Source organism: Triturus cristatus, chromosome 6, assembly GCF_964204655.1.
Source record: "Triturus cristatus chromosome 6, aTriCri1.1, whole genome shotgun sequence".
Classification (NCBI taxonomy): domain Eukaryota; kingdom Metazoa; phylum Chordata; class Amphibia; order Caudata; family Salamandridae; genus Triturus; species Triturus cristatus.
The window spans coordinates 100,268,107-100,285,431 of NC_140589.1; the positions used below are offsets into that span (position 1 = coordinate 100,268,107).

General features: G+C 43.2%; 17 non-coding genes across 17 annotated transcripts; all 17 read right to left on the reverse strand.

The window, feature by feature from the left end:
* Positions 1–379: 379 nt before the first annotated feature.
* TRNAL-AAG (transfer RNA leucine (anticodon AAG)) lies at positions 380–462 on the reverse strand. Its single transcript has one exon. It is a non-coding gene; the product is annotated as a tRNA-Leu (tRNA).
* Positions 463–2,474: 2,012 nt separating this feature from the next.
* Positions 2,475–2,557, reverse strand: TRNAL-AAG (transfer RNA leucine (anticodon AAG)). The gene has a single exon. It is a non-coding gene; the product is annotated as a tRNA-Leu (tRNA).
* A 186-nt stretch (positions 2,558–2,743) lies between these two features.
* TRNAL-CAG (transfer RNA leucine (anticodon CAG)) lies at positions 2,744–2,826 on the reverse strand. The gene has a single exon. It is a non-coding gene; the product is annotated as a tRNA-Leu (tRNA).
* Positions 2,827–4,565: 1,739 nt separating this feature from the next.
* Positions 4,566–4,648, reverse strand: TRNAL-AAG (transfer RNA leucine (anticodon AAG)). Its single transcript has one exon. It is a non-coding gene; the product is annotated as a tRNA-Leu (tRNA).
* A 901-nt stretch (positions 4,649–5,549) lies between these two features.
* TRNAL-UAG (transfer RNA leucine (anticodon UAG)) lies at positions 5,550–5,632 on the reverse strand. The gene has a single exon. It is a non-coding gene; the product is annotated as a tRNA-Leu (tRNA).
* A 1,272-nt stretch (positions 5,633–6,904) lies between these two features.
* TRNAL-CAG (transfer RNA leucine (anticodon CAG)) lies at positions 6,905–6,987 on the reverse strand. Its single transcript has one exon. It is a non-coding gene; the product is annotated as a tRNA-Leu (tRNA).
* A 632-nt stretch (positions 6,988–7,619) lies between these two features.
* TRNAL-UAG (transfer RNA leucine (anticodon UAG)) lies at positions 7,620–7,702 on the reverse strand. Its single transcript has one exon. It is a non-coding gene; the product is annotated as a tRNA-Leu (tRNA).
* A 1,024-nt stretch (positions 7,703–8,726) lies between these two features.
* TRNAL-AAG (transfer RNA leucine (anticodon AAG)) lies at positions 8,727–8,809 on the reverse strand. The gene has a single exon. It is a non-coding gene; the product is annotated as a tRNA-Leu (tRNA).
* Positions 8,810–9,710: 901 nt separating this feature from the next.
* TRNAL-UAG (transfer RNA leucine (anticodon UAG)) lies at positions 9,711–9,793 on the reverse strand. Its single transcript has one exon. It is a non-coding gene; the product is annotated as a tRNA-Leu (tRNA).
* Positions 9,794–10,817: 1,024 nt separating this feature from the next.
* On the reverse strand, positions 10,818–10,900 carry TRNAL-AAG (transfer RNA leucine (anticodon AAG)). The gene has a single exon. It is a non-coding gene; the product is annotated as a tRNA-Leu (tRNA).
* A 901-nt stretch (positions 10,901–11,801) lies between these two features.
* TRNAL-UAG (transfer RNA leucine (anticodon UAG)) lies at positions 11,802–11,884 on the reverse strand. The gene has a single exon. It is a non-coding gene; the product is annotated as a tRNA-Leu (tRNA).
* Positions 11,885–13,156: 1,272 nt separating this feature from the next.
* TRNAL-CAG (transfer RNA leucine (anticodon CAG)) lies at positions 13,157–13,239 on the reverse strand. The gene has a single exon. It is a non-coding gene; the product is annotated as a tRNA-Leu (tRNA).
* Positions 13,240–13,871: 632 nt separating this feature from the next.
* Positions 13,872–13,954, reverse strand: TRNAL-UAG (transfer RNA leucine (anticodon UAG)). Its single transcript has one exon. It is a non-coding gene; the product is annotated as a tRNA-Leu (tRNA).
* A 1,024-nt stretch (positions 13,955–14,978) lies between these two features.
* Positions 14,979–15,061, reverse strand: TRNAL-AAG (transfer RNA leucine (anticodon AAG)). Its single transcript has one exon. It is a non-coding gene; the product is annotated as a tRNA-Leu (tRNA).
* Positions 15,062–15,247: 186 nt separating this feature from the next.
* On the reverse strand, positions 15,248–15,330 carry TRNAL-CAG (transfer RNA leucine (anticodon CAG)). The gene has a single exon. It is a non-coding gene; the product is annotated as a tRNA-Leu (tRNA).
* A 632-nt stretch (positions 15,331–15,962) lies between these two features.
* Positions 15,963–16,045, reverse strand: TRNAL-UAG (transfer RNA leucine (anticodon UAG)). The gene has a single exon. It is a non-coding gene; the product is annotated as a tRNA-Leu (tRNA).
* A 1,024-nt stretch (positions 16,046–17,069) lies between these two features.
* Positions 17,070–17,152, reverse strand: TRNAL-AAG (transfer RNA leucine (anticodon AAG)). Its single transcript has one exon. It is a non-coding gene; the product is annotated as a tRNA-Leu (tRNA).
* Between the last annotated feature and the right edge of the window lie 173 nt (positions 17,153–17,325).

Consider the following 17,325-nt stretch of genomic DNA (forward strand, 5'->3'; position numbering starts at 1 on the left):
CACAACACTCCTTCTCACTCACTCGCTCTATCACTTGTATTTTTGCCCTTGCTCTGCATTCTATAGTGGAAACATCTCTTGAATGAAGCATCTGAAAATGACGTGACATAAAATTTAAAACCTCCTTATTAGAAACCTAAAACATCACAAGACTTAATGTAACCCATTTCTTTCATAAAAAAGATTTTTAAAGTACCCCACAAAAGAAATATAAAACACCACGAGTGCTAGAAGAATCTTACATTAACGTTAAAGATAGAATAGGGCAAATGCATTTGCAGTTGAAACTGAAGTTTGGTACTTATTCAGATATTATTTACATTGCCAATTTTTAGCTGAGATTCTAAAGGAACTGAGAGAGAAAATGGAATTCCAGTTTTGTCAGAAGTGGGATTCGAACCCACGCCTCCAGGAGAGACTGCGGCCTTAACGCAGCGCCTTAGACCACTCAGCCATCCTGACCCCATGCTGCTTTTTCATCTAAAGGGTGAGAAAGATATTGGGAACCAAAAAATGCACAGAGCTTAGGCCAATAGTGGCTAGAGCAAGAAAAAAACTCACTGCACTCTTCCAAGAAGACAATCCTATAAGCCACTGCGAGGGAAATGATCATATTTCTCAAGAAAAAAATTAGAGTAAACACAGGACTGTCAGAAGTGGGATTTGAACCCCCGCCTCCAGTGGAGACTGCGACCTGAAGGCAGCGCCTTAGACCACTCGGCCATCCTGACTTGCTTTCCCAGCATATTCCAGAGGCCAGACAGCCATGCAGGTGAGGTACTGAAAAGGAATGCCCTCAATTTATTTATCCTATTATATGCACTTCCAACAGATCTTTGAACAATCTGTACAGAGCAGGACCTATGGAGAACTCTTTAGAACTTTGAGGCGAACAAAGAGAAAGTGCTATTCACCAGCCACTTGAACGGCTCAAAGCTGCTCTGAAATTGAGACAATAGCCACCTCTTGGCTGGCTAAAGCAATTTCAACAAGGGATCTCAAAGTCAAAACATAGGGTGGAGTATGCAAATTTAAGCAGCCCCTGATCAAAGCCCTGAGGAAATTGCTGTAAGTGTGCTGGAGTCCAGTTGTCTACCAGATGAATGGCATTCTTCCAAATTTGCTGGGCCCGTCTGGCCAGGGCATACAAGAGCATGACTCTTCCAGATGACCTCTTACATGGGTCCTATGCTCATTTGGTAAGGATTGCGCTTTGTCAGCAAGACGTTATAGAACCTAAATATATGAGAAACCCCATCTCTCTTGACAAGAGGAGAACGGAATAACGTGCCAAGTGAAGACCAACAGATGCAACTTCCATCAGATGTTAACCTGATAAAGGAGATTAAATCTCCAAAAGGCATGTCAGAAGTGGAATTCGAACCCACGCCTCCAAAGGAGACTGTGGCCTAAACACAGCGCCTTAGACCTCTCGGCCATCCTGACAGTATATGCTTTTAAGAAATGAATAAAAGTTACTCAGAAACGTCTACCTCAATGCATGCCTGAAAAAATTTAAACCTTCAAACACAAGGTGCAACTTTATGCACAGGACAATAAACACAGAAGAACACATACGAAAGCACTTTATTTCACAGGTATACAGTTTTCATGCTTTTAGAACACCACATACCTCTCACCAGCTATTTAGGGTCCTGTATCCGACTAACAACATTTCCTTGCCTGCGACCTCTCTCTCTACACAAACAACTACAGCACAGGAAGTAGGAAGGCAATAGGTGGGGCAGTTTATGCAAATTTATGCTGCCAATGTGCCTTGCAGATTCATGCAGGATTTCTAGATCCTTGCTGGATACAAGAGAGTAGGCCTTGTTCCAGATAAACTATCCCTAGCAGGGAAAGTCTGAGCACAGGCACTCTTTTGCTCTTTAGCCCCTGGCCTGGGACTCACCCTCACTTGCTGAGGCGTGAAATTCTGCATACCAACTTTGCACAGAAGGTATGTTTGTTGTTGTTTGGGGATGGGTGGGAGGTCAAGAGCAGGGAAAAGCAGGTCTCCTTCACTACTAGACTACTCTTCTATGCCTCCCTGCCGTTCACTCACTCTGTCTTTGTTTCATTCTCTCCTTCCACAACACTCCTTCTCTCTCACTCACTCGCTCTATCACTTGTATTTTTGCCCTTGCTCTGCATTCTATAGTGGAAACATCTCTTGAATGAAGCATCTGAAAATGACGTGACATAAAATTTAAAACCTCCTTATTGGAAACCTAAAACATCACAAGACTTAATGTAACCCATTTCTTTCATAAAAAAGATTTTTAAAGTACCCCACAAAAGAAATATAAAACACCACGAGTGCTAGAAGAATATTACATTAACGTTAAAGATAGAATAGGGCAAATGCATTTGCAGTTGAAACTGAAGTTTGGTACTTATTCAGATATTATTTTCATTGCAAATTTTTAGCTGAGATTCTAAAGGAACTGAGAGAGAAAATGGAATTCAAGTTTTGTCAGAAGTGGGATTCGAACCCACGCCTCCAGGAGAGACTGCGGCCTTAACGCAGCGCCTTAGACCACTCGGCCATCCTGACCCCATGCTGCTTTTTCATCTAAAGGGTGAGAAAGATATTAGGAACCAAAAAATGCACAGAGCTGAGGGCAATAGTGGCTAGAGCAAGAAAAAAACTCACTGCACTCTTCCAAGAAGACAATCCTATAAGCCACTGCGAGGGAAATGATCATATTTCTCAAGAAAATAATTAGAGTAAACACAGGACTGTCAGAAGTGGGATTTGAACCCACGCCTCCAGAGGAGACTGCGACCTGAACGCAGCACCTTAGACCACTCGGCCATCCTGACTTGCTTTCCCAGCATCTTCCAGAGGCCAGACAGCCATGCAGGTGAGGTACTGAAAAGGAATGCCCTCAATTTATTTATCCTATTATATGCACTTCCAACAGATCTTTGAACAATCTGTACAGAGCAGGACCTATGGAGAACTCTTTAGAACTTTGAGGCGAACAAAGAGAAAGTGCTATTCACCAGCCACTTGAACGGCTCAAAACTGCTTTGAAATTGAGACAATAGCCACCTCTTGGCTGGCTAAAGCAATTTCAACAAGGGATCTCAAAGTCACAACATAGGGTGGAGTATGCAAATTTAAGCAGCCCCTGATCAAAGCCCTGAGGAAATTGCTGTAAGTGTGCTGGAGTCCAGTTGTCTACCAGATGAATGGCATTCTTCCAAATTTGCAGGGCCCGTCTGGCCAGGGCATACAAGAGCATGACTCTTCCAGATGACCTCTTACATGGGTCCTATGCTCATTTGGTAAGGATTGCGCTTTGTCAGCAAGACATTATAGAACCTAAATATATGAGAAACCCCATCTCTCTTGACAAGAGGAGAACGGAATAACGTGCCAAGTGAAGACCAACAGATGCAACTTCCATCAGATGTTAACCTGATAAAGGAGATTAAATCTCCAAAAGGAATGTCAGAAGTGGGATTCAAACCCACGCCTCCAAAGGAGACTGTGGCCTAAACACAGCACCTTAGACCTCTCGGCCATCCTGACAGTATAGGCTTTTAAGAAATGAATAAAAGTTACTCAGAAACGTCTACCTCCATGCAAGCCTGAAATAATTTAAACCTTCAAACACAAGGTGCAACTTTATGCACAGGACAATAAACACAGAAGAACACATACGAAAGCACTTTATTTCACAGGTATACAGTTTTCATGCTTTTAGAACACCACATACCTCTCACCAGCTATTTAGGGTCCTGTATCCGACTCACAACATTTCCTTGCCTGCGACCTCTCTCTCTACACAAACAACTACAGCACAGGAAGTAGGAAGGCAATAGGTGGGGCAGTTTATGCAAATTTATGCTGCCAATGTGCCTTGCAGATTCATGCAGGATTTCTAGATCCTTGCTGGATACAAGAGAGTAGGCCTTGTTCCAGATAAACTATCCCTAGCAGGGAAAGTCTGAGCACAGGCACTCTTTTGCTCTTTAGCCCCTGGCCTGGGACTCACCCTCACTTGCTGAGGCGTGAAATTCTGCATACCAACTTTGCACAGAAGGTATGTTTGTGGTTGTTTGGGGATGGGTGGGAGGTCAAGAGCAGGGAAAAGCAGGTCTCCTTCACTACTAGACTCCTCTTCTATGCCTCCCTGCCATTCACTCACTCTGTCTTTGTTTCATTCTCTCCTTCCACAACACTCCTTCTCACTCACTCGCTCTATCACTTGTATTTTTGCCCTTGCTCTGCATTCTATAGTGGAAACATCTCTTGAATGAAGCATCTGAAAATGACGTGACATAAAATTTAAAACCTCCTTATTGGAAACCTAAAACATCACAAGACTTAATGTAACCCATTTCTTTCATAAAAAAGATTTTTAAAGTACCCCACAAAACAAATATAAAACACCACGAGTGCTAGAAGAATATTACATTAACGTTAAAGATAGAATAGGGCAAATGCATTTGCAGTTGAAACTGAAGTGTGGTACTTATTCAGATATTATTTACATTGCCAATTTTTAGCTGAGATTCTAAAGGAACTGAGAGAGAAAATGGAATTCAAGTTTTGTCAGAAGTGGGATTTGAACCCATGCCTCCAGGAGAGACTGCGGCCTTAACGCAGCGCCTTAGACCACTCGGCCATCCTGACCCCATGCTGCTTTTGCATCTAAAGGGTGAGAAAGATATTAGGAACCAAAAAATGCACAGAGCTTAGGGCAATAGTGGCTAGAGCAAGAAAAAAACTCACTGCACTCTTCCAAGAAGACAATCCTATAAGCCACTGCGAGGGAAATGATCATATTTCTCAAGAAAAAAATTAGAGTAAACACAGGACTGTCAGAAGTGGGATTTGAACCCCCGCCTCCAGAGGAGACTGCAACCTGAAGGCAGCGCCTTAGACCACTCGGCCATCCTGACTTGCTTTCCCAGCATCTTCCAGAGGCCAGACAGCCATGCAGGTGAGGTACTGAAAAGGAATGCCCTCAATTTATTTATCCTATTATATGCACTTCCAACAGATCTTTGAACAATCTGTACAGAGCAGGACCTATGGAGAACTCTTTAGAACTTTGAGGCGAACAAAGAGAAAGTGCTATTCACCAGCCACTTGAACGGCTCAAAGCTGCTTTGAAATTGAGACAATAGCCACCTCTTGGCTGGCTAAAGCAATTTCAACAAGGGATCTCAAAGTCACAACATAGGGTGGAGTATGCAAATTTAAGCAGCCCCTGATCAAAGCCCTGAGGAAATTGCTGTAAGTGTGCTGGAGTCCAGTTGTCTACCAGATGCAAGGCATTCTTCCAAATTTGCTGGGCCCGTCTGGGCAGGGCATACAAGAGCATGACTCTTCCAGATGACCTCTTACATGGGTCCTATGCTCATTTGGTAAGGATTGCGCTTTGTCAGCAAGACGTTATAGAACCTAAATATATGAGAAACCCCATCTCTCTTGACAAGAGGAGAACGGAATAACGTGCCAGGTGAAGACCAACAGATGCAACTTCCATCAGATGTTAACCTGATAAAGGAGATTAAATCTCCAAAAGGCATGTCAGAAGTGGGATTCGAACCCACGCCTCCAAAGGAGACTGTGGCCTAAACACAGCGCCATAAACCTCTCGGCCATCCTGACAGTATAAGCTTTTAAGAAATGAATAAAAGTTACTCAGAAACGTCTACCTCCATGCAAGCCTGAAATAATTTAAACCTTCATACACAAGGTGCAACTTTATGCACAGGACAATAAACACAGAAGAACACATACGAAAGCACTTTATTTCACAGGTATACAGTTTTCATGCTTTTAGAACACCACATACCTCTCACCAGCTATTTAGGGTCCTGTATCCGACTCACAACATTTCCTTGCCTGCGACCTCTCTCTCTACACAAACAACTACAGCACAGGAAATAGGAATCAATAGGTGGGGCAGTTTATGCAAATGTATGCTGCCAATGTACCTTGCAGATCCTTGCTGGATACAAGAGAGTAGGCCTTGTTCCAGATAAACTATCCCTAGCAGGGAAAGTCTGAGCACAGGCACTCTTTTGCTCTTTAGCCCCTGGCCTGGGACTCACCCTCACTTGCTGAGGCGTGAAATTGTGCATACCAACTTTGCACAGAAGGTATGTTTGTGGTTGTTTGGGGATGGGTGGGAGGTCAAGAGCAGGGAAAAGCAGGTCTCCTTCACTACTAGACTACTCTTCTATGCCTCCCTGCCGTTCACTCACTCTGTCTTTGTTTCATTCTCTCCTTCCACAACACTCCTTCTCACTCACTCGCTCTATCACTTGTATTTTTGCCCTTGCTCTGCATTCTATAGTGGAAACATCTCTTGAATGAAGCATCTGAAAATGACGTGACATAAAATTTAAAACCTCCTTATTGGAAACCTAAAACATCACAAGACTTAATGTAACCCATTTCTTTCATAAAAAGATTTTTAAAGTACCCCACAAAAGAAATATAAAACACCACGAGTGCTAGAAGAATATTACATTAACGTTAAAGATAGAATAGGGCAAATGCATTTGCAGTTGAAACTGAAGTTTGGTACTTATTCACATCTTATTTACATTGCCAATTTTTAGCTGAGATTCTAAAGGAACTGAGAGAGAAAATGGAATTCAAGTTTTGTCAGAAGTGGGATTCGAACCCACGCCTCCAGGAGAGACTGCGGCCTTAACGCAGCGTCTTAGACCACTCAGCCATCCTGACCCCATGCTGCTTTTTCATCTAAAGGGTGAGAAAGATATTAGGAACCAAAAAATGCACAGAGCTTAGGCCAATAGTGGCTAGAGCAAGAAAAAAACTCACTGCACTCTTCCAAGAAGACAATCCTATAAGCCACTGCGAGGGAAATGATCATATTTCTCAAGAAAAAAATTAGAGTAAACACAGGACTGTCAGAAGTGGGATTTGAACCCACGCCTCCAGAGGAGACTGCGACCTGAACGCAGCGCCTTAGACCACTCGGCCATCCTGACTTGCTTTCCCAGCATATTCCAGAGGCCAGACAGCCATGCAGGTGAGGTACTGAAAAGGAATGCCCTCAATTTATTTATCCTATTATATGCACTTCCAACAGATCTTTGAACAATCTGTACAGAGCAGGACCTATGGAGAACTCTTTAGAACTTTGAGGCGAACAAAGAGAAAGTGCTATTCACCAGCCACTTGAACGGCTCAAAGCTGCTTTGAAATTGAGACAATAGCCACCTCTTGGCTGGCTAAAGCAATTTCAACAAGGGATCTCAAAGTCACAACATAGGGTGGTGTATGCAAATTTAAGCAGCCCCTGATCAAAGCCCTGAGGAAATTGCTGTAAGTGTGCTGGAGTCCAGTTGTCTACCAGATGAATGGCATTCTTCCAAATTTGCTGGGCCCGTCTGGCCAGGGCATACAAGAGCATGACTCTTCCAGATGACCTCTTACATGGGTCCTATGCTCATTTGGTAAGGATTGCGCTTTGTCAGCAAGACGTTATAGAACCTAAATATATGAGAAACCCCATCTCTCTTGACAAGAGGAGAACGGAATAACGTGCCAAGTGAAGACCAACAGATGCAACTTCCATCAGATGTTAACCTGATAAAGGAGATTAAATCTCCAAAAGGCATGTCAGAAGTGGGATTCGAACCCACGCCTCCAAAGGAGACTGTGGCCTAAACACAGCACCTTAGACCTCTCGGCCATCCTGACAGTATAGGCTTTTAAGAAATGAATAAAAGTTACTCAGAAACGTCTACCTCCATGCAAGCCTGAAATAATTTAAACCTTCAAACACAAGGTGCAACTTTATGCACAGGACAATAAACACAGAAGAACACATACGAAAGCACTTTATTTCACAGGTATACAGTTTTCATGCTTTTAGAACACCACATACCTCTCACCAGCTATTTAGGGTCCTGTATCCGACTCACAACATTTCCTTGCCTGCGACCTCTCTCTCTACACAAACAACTACAGCACAGGAAGTAGGAAGGCAATAGGTGGGGCAGTTTATGCAAATTTATGCTGCCAATGTGCCTTGCAGATTCATGCAGGATTTCTAGATCCTTGCTGGATACAAGAGAGTAGGCCTTGTTCCAGATAAACTATCCCTAGCAGGGAAAGTCTGAGCACAGGCCCTCTTTTGCTCTTTAGCCCCTGGCCTGGGACTCACCCTCACTTGCTGAGGCGTGAAAATCTGCATACCAACTTTGCACAGAAGGTATGTTTGTGGTTGTTTGGGGATGGGTGGGAGGTCAAGAGCAGGGAAAAGCAGGTCTCCTGCACTACTAGACTCCTCTTCTATGCCTCCCTGCCGTTCACTCACTCTGTCTTTGTTTCATTCTCTCCTTCCACAACACTCCTTCTCACTCACTCGCTCTATCACTTGTATTTTTGCCCTTGCTTTGCATTCTATAGTGGAAACATCTCTTGAATGAAGCATCTGAAAATGACGTGACATAAAGTTTAAAACCTCCTTATTGTAAACCTAAAACATCACAAGACTTAATGTAACCCATTTCTTTCATAAAAAAGATTTTTAAAGTACCCCACAAAAGAAATATAAAACACCACGAGTGCTAGAAGAATATTACATTAACGTTAAAGATAGAATAGGGCAAATGCATTTGCAGTTGAAACTGAAGTTTGGTACTTATTCAGATATTATTTACATTGCCAATTTTTAGCTGAGATTCTAAAGGAACTGAGAGAGAAAATGGAATTCAAGTTTTGTCAGAAGTGGGATTCGAACCCACGCCTCCAGGAGAGACTGCGGCCTTAACGCAGCGCCTTAGACCACTCGGCCATCCTGACCCCATGGTGCTTTTTCATCTAAAGGGTGAGAAAGATATTAGGAACCAAAAAATGCACAGAGCTTAGGCCAATAGTGGCTAGAGCAAGAAAAAAACTCACTGCACTCTTCCAAGAAGACAATCCTATAAGCCACTGCGAGGGAAATGATCATATTTCTCAAGAAAAAAATTAGAGTAAACACAGGACTGTCAGAAGTGGGATTTGAACCCACGCCTCCAGAGGAAACTGCGACCTGAACGCAGCGCCTTAGACCACTCGGCCATCCTGACTTGCTTTCCCAGCATCTTCCAGAGGCCAGACAGCCATGCAGGTGAGGTACTGAAAAGGAATGCCCTCAATTTATTTATCCTATTATATGCACTTCCAACAGATCTTTGAACAATCTGTACAGAGCAGGACCTATGGAGAACTCTTTAGAACTTTGAGGCAAACAAAGAGAAAGTGCTATTCACCAGCCACTTGAACGGCTCAAAGCTGCTTTGAAATTGAGACAATAGCCACCTCTTGGCTGGCTAAAGCAATTTCAACAAGGGATCTCAAAGTCACAACATAGGGTGGAGTATGCAAATTTAAGCAGCCCCTGATCAAAGCCCTGAGGAGATTGCTGTAAGTGTGCTGGAGTCCAGTTGTCTACCAGATGAATGGCATTCTTCCAAATTTGCAGGGCCCGTCTGGCCAGGGCATACAAGAGCATGACTCTTCCAGATGACCTCTTACATGGGTCCTATGCTCATTTGGTAAGGATTGCGTTTTGTCAGCAAGACGTTATAGAACCTAAATATATGAGAAACCCCATCTCTCTTGACAAGAGGAGAACGGAATAACGTGCCAAGTGAAGACCAACAGATGGAACTTCCATCAGATGTTAACCTGATAAAGGAGATTAAATCTCCAAAAGGCATGTCAGAAGTGGGATTCGAACCCACGCCTCCAAAGGAGACTGTGGCCTAAACACAGCGCCTTAGACCTCTCGGCCATCCTGACAGTATATGCTTTTAAGAAATGAATAAAAGTTACTCAGAAACGTCTACCTCAATGCAAGCCTGAAATAATTTAAACCTTCAAACACAAGGTGCAACTTTATGCACAGGACAATAAACACAGAAGAACACATACGAAAGCACTTTATTTCACAGGTATACAGTTTTCATGCTTTTAGAACACCACATACCTCTCACCAGCTATTTAGGGTCCTGTATCCGACTCACAACATTTCCTTGCCTGCGACCTCTCTCTCTACACAAACAACTACAGCACAGGAAGTAGGAAGGCAATAGGTGGGGCAGTTTATGCAAATTTATGCTGCCAATGTGCCTTGCAGATTCATGCAGGATTTCTAGATCCTTGCTGGATACAAGAGAGTAGGCCTTGTTCCAGATAAACTATCCCTAGCAGGGAAAGTCTGAGCACAGGCACTCTTTTGCTCTTTAGCCCCTGGCCTGGGACTCACCCTCACTTGCTGAGGCGTGAAATTCTGCATACCAACTTTGCACAGAAGGTATGTTTGTGGTTGTTTGGGGATGGGTGGGAGGTCAAGAGCAGGGAAAAGCAGGTCTCCTTCACTACTAGACTACTCTTCTATGCCTCCCTGCCATTCACTCACTCTGTCTTTGTTTCATTCTCTCCTTCCACAACACTCCTTCTCACTCACTCGCTCTATCACTTGTATTTTTGCCCTTGCTCTGCATTCTATAGTGGAAACATCTCTTGAATGAAGCATCTGAAAATGACGTGACATAAAATTTAAAACCTCCTTATTGGAAACCTAAAACATCACAAGACTTAATGTAACCCATTTCTTTCATAAAAAAGATTTTTAAAGTACCCCACAAAAGAAATATAAAACACCACGAGTGCTAGAAGAATATTACATTAACGTTAAAGATAGAATAGGGCAAATGCATTTGCAGTTGAAACTGAAGTTTGGTACTTATTCAGATATTATTTACATTGCCAATTTTTAGCTGAGATTCTAAAGGAACTGAGAGAGAAAATGGAATTCAAGTTTTGTCAGAAGTGGGATTTGAACCCATGCCTCCAGGAGAGACTGCGGCCTTAACGCAGCGCCTTAGACCACTCGGCCATCCTGACCCCATGCTGCTTTTGCATCTAAAGGGTGAGAAAGATATTAGGAACCAAAAAATGCACAGAGCTTAGGGCAATAGTGGCTAGAGCAAGAAAAAAACTCACTGCACTCTTCCAAGAAGACAATCCTATAAGCCACTGCGAGGGAAATGATCATATTTCTCAAGAAAAAAATTAGAGTAAACACAGGACTGTCAGAAGTGGGATTTGAACCCCCGCCTCCAGAGGAGACTGCAACCTGAAGGCAGCGCCTTAGACCACTCGGCCATCCTGACTTGCTTTCCCAGCATCTTCCAGAGGCCAGACAGCCATGCAGGTGAGGTACTGAAAAGGAATGCCCTCAATTTATTTATCCTATTATATGCACTTCCAACAGATCTTTGAACAATCTGTACAGAGCAGGACCTATGGAGAACTCTTTAGAACTTTGAGGCGAACAAAGAGAAAGTGCTATTCACCAGCCACTTGAACGGCTCAAAGCTGCTTTGAAATTGAGACAATAGCCACCTCTTGGCTGGCTAAAGCAATTTCAACAAGGGATCTCAAAGTCACAACATAGGGTGGAGTATGCAAATTTAAGCAGCCCCTGATCAAAGCCCTGAGGAAATTGCTGTAAGTGTGCTGGAGTCCAGTTGTCTACCAGATGCAAGGCATTCTTCCAAATTTGCTGGGCCCGTCTGGGCAGGGCATACAAGAGCATGACTCTTCCAGATGACCTCTTACATGGGTCCTATGCTCATTTGGTAAGGATTGCGCTTTGTCAGCAAGACGTTATAGAACCTAAATATATGAGAAACCCCATCTCTCTTGACAAGAGGAGAACGGAATAACGTGCCAGGTGAAGACCAACAGATGCAACTTCCATCAGATGTTAACCTGATAAAGGAGATTAAATCTCCAAAAGGCATGTCAGAAGTGGGATTCGAACCCACGCCTCCAAAGGAGACTGTGGCCTAAACACAGCGCCATAAACCTCTCGGCCATCCTGACAGTATAAGCTTTTAAAAAATGAATAAAAGTTACTCAGAAACGTCTACCTCCATGCAAGCCTGAAATAATTTAAACCTTCATACACAAGGTGCAACTTTATGCACAGGACAATAAACACAGAAGAACACATACGAAAGCACTTTATTTCACAGGTATACAGTTTTCATGCTTTTAGAACACCACATACCTCTCACCAGCTATTTAGGGTCCTGTATCCGACTCACAACATTTCCTTGCCTGCGACCTCTCTCTCTACACAAACAACTACAGCACAGGAAATAGGAATCAATAGGTGGGGCAGTTTATGCAAATGTATGCTGCCAATGTACCTTGCAGATCCTTGCTGGATACAAGAGAGTAGGCCTTGTTCCAGATAAACTATCCCTAGCAGGGAAAGTCTGAGCACAGGCACTCTTTTGCTCTTTAGCCCCTGGCCTGGGACTCACCCTCACTTGCTGAGGCGTGAAATTGTGCATACCAACTTTGCACAGAAGGTATGTTTGTGGTTGTTTGGGGATGGGTGGGAGGTCAAGAGCAGGGAAAAGCAGGTCTCCTTCACTACTAGACTACTCTTCTATGCCTCCCTGCCGTTCACTCACTCTGTCTTTGTTTCATTCTCTCCTTCCACAACACTCCTTCTCACTCACTCGCTCTATCACTTGTATTTTTGCCCTTGCTCTGCATTCTATAGTGGAAACATCTCTTGAATGAAGCATCTGAAAATGACGTGACATAAAATTTAAAACCTCCTTATTGGAAACCTAAAACATCACAAGACTTAATGTAACCCATTTCTTTCATAAAAAGATTTTTAAAGTACCCCACAAAAGAAATATAAAACACCACGAGTGCTAGAAGAATATTACATTAACGTTAAAGATAGAATAGGGCAAATGCATTTGCAGTTGAAACTGAAGTTTGGTACTTATTCACATCTTATTTACATTGCCAATTTTTAGCTGAGATTCTAAAGGAACTGAGAGAGAAAATGGAATTCAAGTTTTGTCAGAAGTGGGATTCGAACCCACGCCTCCAGGAGAGACTGCGGCCTTAACGCAGCGTCTTAGACCACTCAGCCATCCTGACCCCATGCTGCTTTTTCATCTAAAGGGTGAGAAAGATATTAGGAACCAAAAAATGCACAGAGCTTAGGCCAATAGTGGCTAGAGCAAGAAAAAAACTCACTGCACTCTTCCAAGAAGACAATCCTATAAGCCACTGCGAGGGAAATGATCATATTTCTCAAGAAAAAAATTAGAGTAAACACAGGACTGTCAGAAGTGGGATTTGAACCCACGCCTCCAGAGGAGACTGCGACCTGAACGCAGCGCCTTAGACCACTCGGCCATCCTGACTTGCTTTCCCAGCATATTCCAGAGGCCAGACAGCCATGCAGGTGAGGTACTGAAAAGGAATGCCCTCAATTTATTTATCCTATTATATGCACTTCCAACAGATCTTTGAACAATCTGTACAGAGCAGGACCTATGGAGAACTCTTTAGAACTTTGAGGCGAACAAAGAGAAAGTGCTATTCACCAGCCACTTGAACGGCTCAAAGCTGCTTTGAAATTGAGACAATAGCCACCTCTTGGCTGGCTGAAGCAATTTCAACAAGGGATCTCAAAGTCACAACATAGGGTGGTGTATGCAAATTTAAGCAGCCCCTGATCAAAGCCCTGAGGAAATTGCTGTAAGTGTGCTGGAGTCCAGTTGTCTACCAGATGAATGGCATTCTTCCAAATTTGCTGGGCCCGTCTGGCCAGGGCATACAAGAGCATGACTCTTCCAGATGACCTCTTACATGGGTCCTATGCTCATTTGGTAAGGATTGCGCTTTGTCAGCAAGACGTTATAGAACCTAAATATATGAGAAACCCCATCTCTCTTGACAAGAGGAGAACGGAATAACGTGCCAAGTGAAGACCAACAGATGCAACTTCCATCAGATGTTAACCTGATAAAGGAGATTAAATCTCCAAAAGGCATGTCAGAAGTGGGATTCGAACCCACGCCTCCAAAGGAGACTGTGGCCTAAACACAGCACCTTAGACCTCTCGGCCATCCTGACAGTATAGGCTTTTAAGAAATGAATAAAAGTTACTCAGAAACGTCTACCTCCATGCAAGCCTGAAATAATTTAAACCTTCAAACACAAGGTGCAACTTTATGCACAGGACAATAAACACAGAAGAACACATACGAAAGCACTTTATTTCACAGGTATACAGTTTTCATGCTTTTAGAACACCACATACCTCTCACCAGCTATTTAGGGTCCTGTATCCGACTCACAACATTTCCTTGCCTGCGACCTCTCTCTCTACACAAACAACTACAGCACAGGAAGTAGGAAGGCAATAGGTGGGGCAGTTTATGCAAATTTATGCTGCCAATGTGCCTTGCAGATTCATGCAGGATTTCTAGATCCTTGCTGGATACAAGAGAGTAGGCCTTGTTCCAGATAAACTATCCCTAGCAGGGAAAGTCTGAGCACAGGCCCTCTTTTGCTCTTTAGCCCCTGGCCTGGGACTCACCCTCACTTGCTGAGGCGTGAAAATCTGCATACCAACTTTGCACAGAAGGTATGTTTGTGGTTGTTTGGGGATGGGTGGGAGGTCAAGAGCAGGGAAAAGCAGGTCTCCTGCACTACTAGACTCCTCTTCTATGCCTCCCTGCCGTTCACTCACTCTGTCTTTGTTTCATTCTCTCCTTCCACAACACTCCTTCTCACTCACTCGCTCTATCACTTGTATTTTTGCCCTTGCTTTGCATTCTATAGTGGAAACATCTCTTGAATGAAGCATCTGAAAATGACGTGACATAAAGTTTAAAACCTCCTTATTGTAAACCTAAAACATCACAAGACTTAATGTAACCCATTTCTTTCATAAAAAAGATTTTTAAAGTACCCCACAAAAGAAATATAAAACACCACGAGTGCTAGAAGAATATTACATTAACGTTAAAGATAGAATAGGGCAAATGCATTTGCAGTTGAAACTGAAGTTTGGTACTTATTCAGATATTATTTACATTGCCAATTTTTAGCTGAGATTCTAAAGGAACTGAGAGAGAAAATGGAATTCAAGTTTTGTCAGAAGTGGGATTCGAACCCACGCCTCCAGGAGAGACTGCGGCCTTAACGCAGCGCCTTAGACCACTCGGCCATCCTGACCCCATGGTGCTTTTTCATCTAAAGGGTGAGAAAGATATTAGGAACCAAAAAATGCACAGAGCTTAGGCCAATAGTGGCTAGAGCAAGAAAAAAACTCACTGCACTCTTCCAAGAAGACAATCCTATAAGCCACTGCGAGGGAAATGATCATATTTCTCAAGAAAAAAATTAGAGTAAACACAGGACTGTCAGAAGTGGGATTTGAACCCACGCCTCCAGAGGAGACTGCGACCTGAACGCAGCGCCTTAGACCACTCGGCCATCCTGACTTGCTTTCCCAGCATCTTCCAGAGGCCAGACAGCCATGCAGGTGAGGTACTGAAAAGGAATGCCCTCAATTTATTTATCCTATTATATGCACTTCCAACAGATCTTTGAACAATCTGTACAGAGCAGGACCTATGGAGAACTCTTTAGAACTTTGAGGCAAACAAAGAGAAAGTGCTATTCACCAGCCACTTGAACGGCTCAAAGCTGCTTTGAAATTGAGACAATAGCCACCTCTTGGCTGGCTAAAGCAATTTCAACAAGGGATCTCAAAGTCACAACATAGGGTGGAGTATGCAAATTTAAGCAGCCCCTGATCAAAGCCCTGAGGAGATTGCTGTAAGTGTGCTGGAGTCCAGTTGTCTACCAGATGAATGGCATTCTTCCAAATTTGCAGGGCCCGTCTGGCCAGGGCATACAAGAGCATGACTCTTCCAGATGACCTCTTACATGGGTCCTATGCTCATTTGGTAAGGATTGCGTTTTGTCAGCAAGACGTTATAGAACCTAAATATATGAGAAACCCCATCTCTCTTGACAAGAGGAGAACGGAATAACGTGCCAAGTGAAGACCAACAGATGGAACTTCCATCAGATGTTAACCTGATAAAGGAGATTAAATCTCCAAAAGGCATGTCAGAAGTGGGATTCGAACCCACGCCTCCAAAGGAGACTGTGGCCTAAACACAGCGCCTTAGACCTCTCGGCCATCCTGACAGTATATGCTTTTAAGAAATGAATAAAAGTTACTCAGAAACGTCTACCTCAATGCAAGCCTGAAATAATTTAAACCTTCAAACACAAGGTGCAACTTTATGCACAGGACAATAAACACAGAAGAACACATACGAAAGCACTTTATTTCACAGGTATACAGTTTTCATGCTTTTAGAACACCACATACCTCTCACCAGCTATTTAGGGTCCTGTATCCGACTCACAACATTTCCTTGCCTGCGACCTCTCTCTCTACACAAACAACTACAGCACAGGAAGTAGGAAGGCAATAGGTGGGGCAGTTTATGCAAATTTATGCTGCCAATGTGCCTTGCAGATTCATGCAGGATTTCTAGATCCTTGCTGGATACAAGAGAGTAGGCCTTGTTCCAGATAAACTATCCCTAGCAGGGAAAGTCTGAGCACAGGCACTCTTTTGCTCTTTAGCCCCTGGCCTGGGACTCACCCTCACTTGCTGAGGCGTGAAATTCTGCATACCAACTTTGCACAGAAGGTATGTTTGTGGTTGTTTGGGGATGGGTGGGAGGTCAAGAGCAGGGAAAAGCAGGTCTCCTTCACTACTAGACTACTCTTCTATGCCTCCCTGCCATTCACTCACTCTGTCTTTGTTTCATTCTCTCCTTCCACAACACTCCTTCTCACTCACTCGCTCTATCACTTGTATTTTTGCCCTTGCTCTGCATTCTATAGTGGAAACATCTCTTGAATGAAGCATCTGAAAATGACGTGACATAAAATTTAAAACCTCCTTATTGGAAACCTAAAACATCACAAGACTTAATGTAACCCATTTCTTTCATAAAAAAGATTTTTAAAGTACCCCACAAAAGAAATATAAAACACCACGAGTGCTAGAAGAATATTACATTAACGTTAAAGATAGAATAGGGCAAATGCATTTGCAGTTGAAACTGAAGTTTGGTACTTATTCAGATATTATTTACATTGCCAATTTTTAGCTGAGATTCTAAAGGAACTGAGAGAGAAAATGGAATTCAAGTTTTGTCAGAAGTGGGATTCGAACCCACGCCTCCAGGAGAGACTGCGGCCTTAACGCAGCGCCTTAGACCACTCAGCCATCCTGACCCCATGCTGCTTTTTCATCTAAAGGGTGAGAAAGATATTAGGAACCAAAAAATGCACAGAGCTTAGGCCAATAGTGGCTAGAGCAAGAAAAAAACTCACTGCACTCTTCCAAGAAGACAATCCTATAAGCCACTGCGAGGGAAATGATCATATTTCTCAAGAAAAAAATTAGA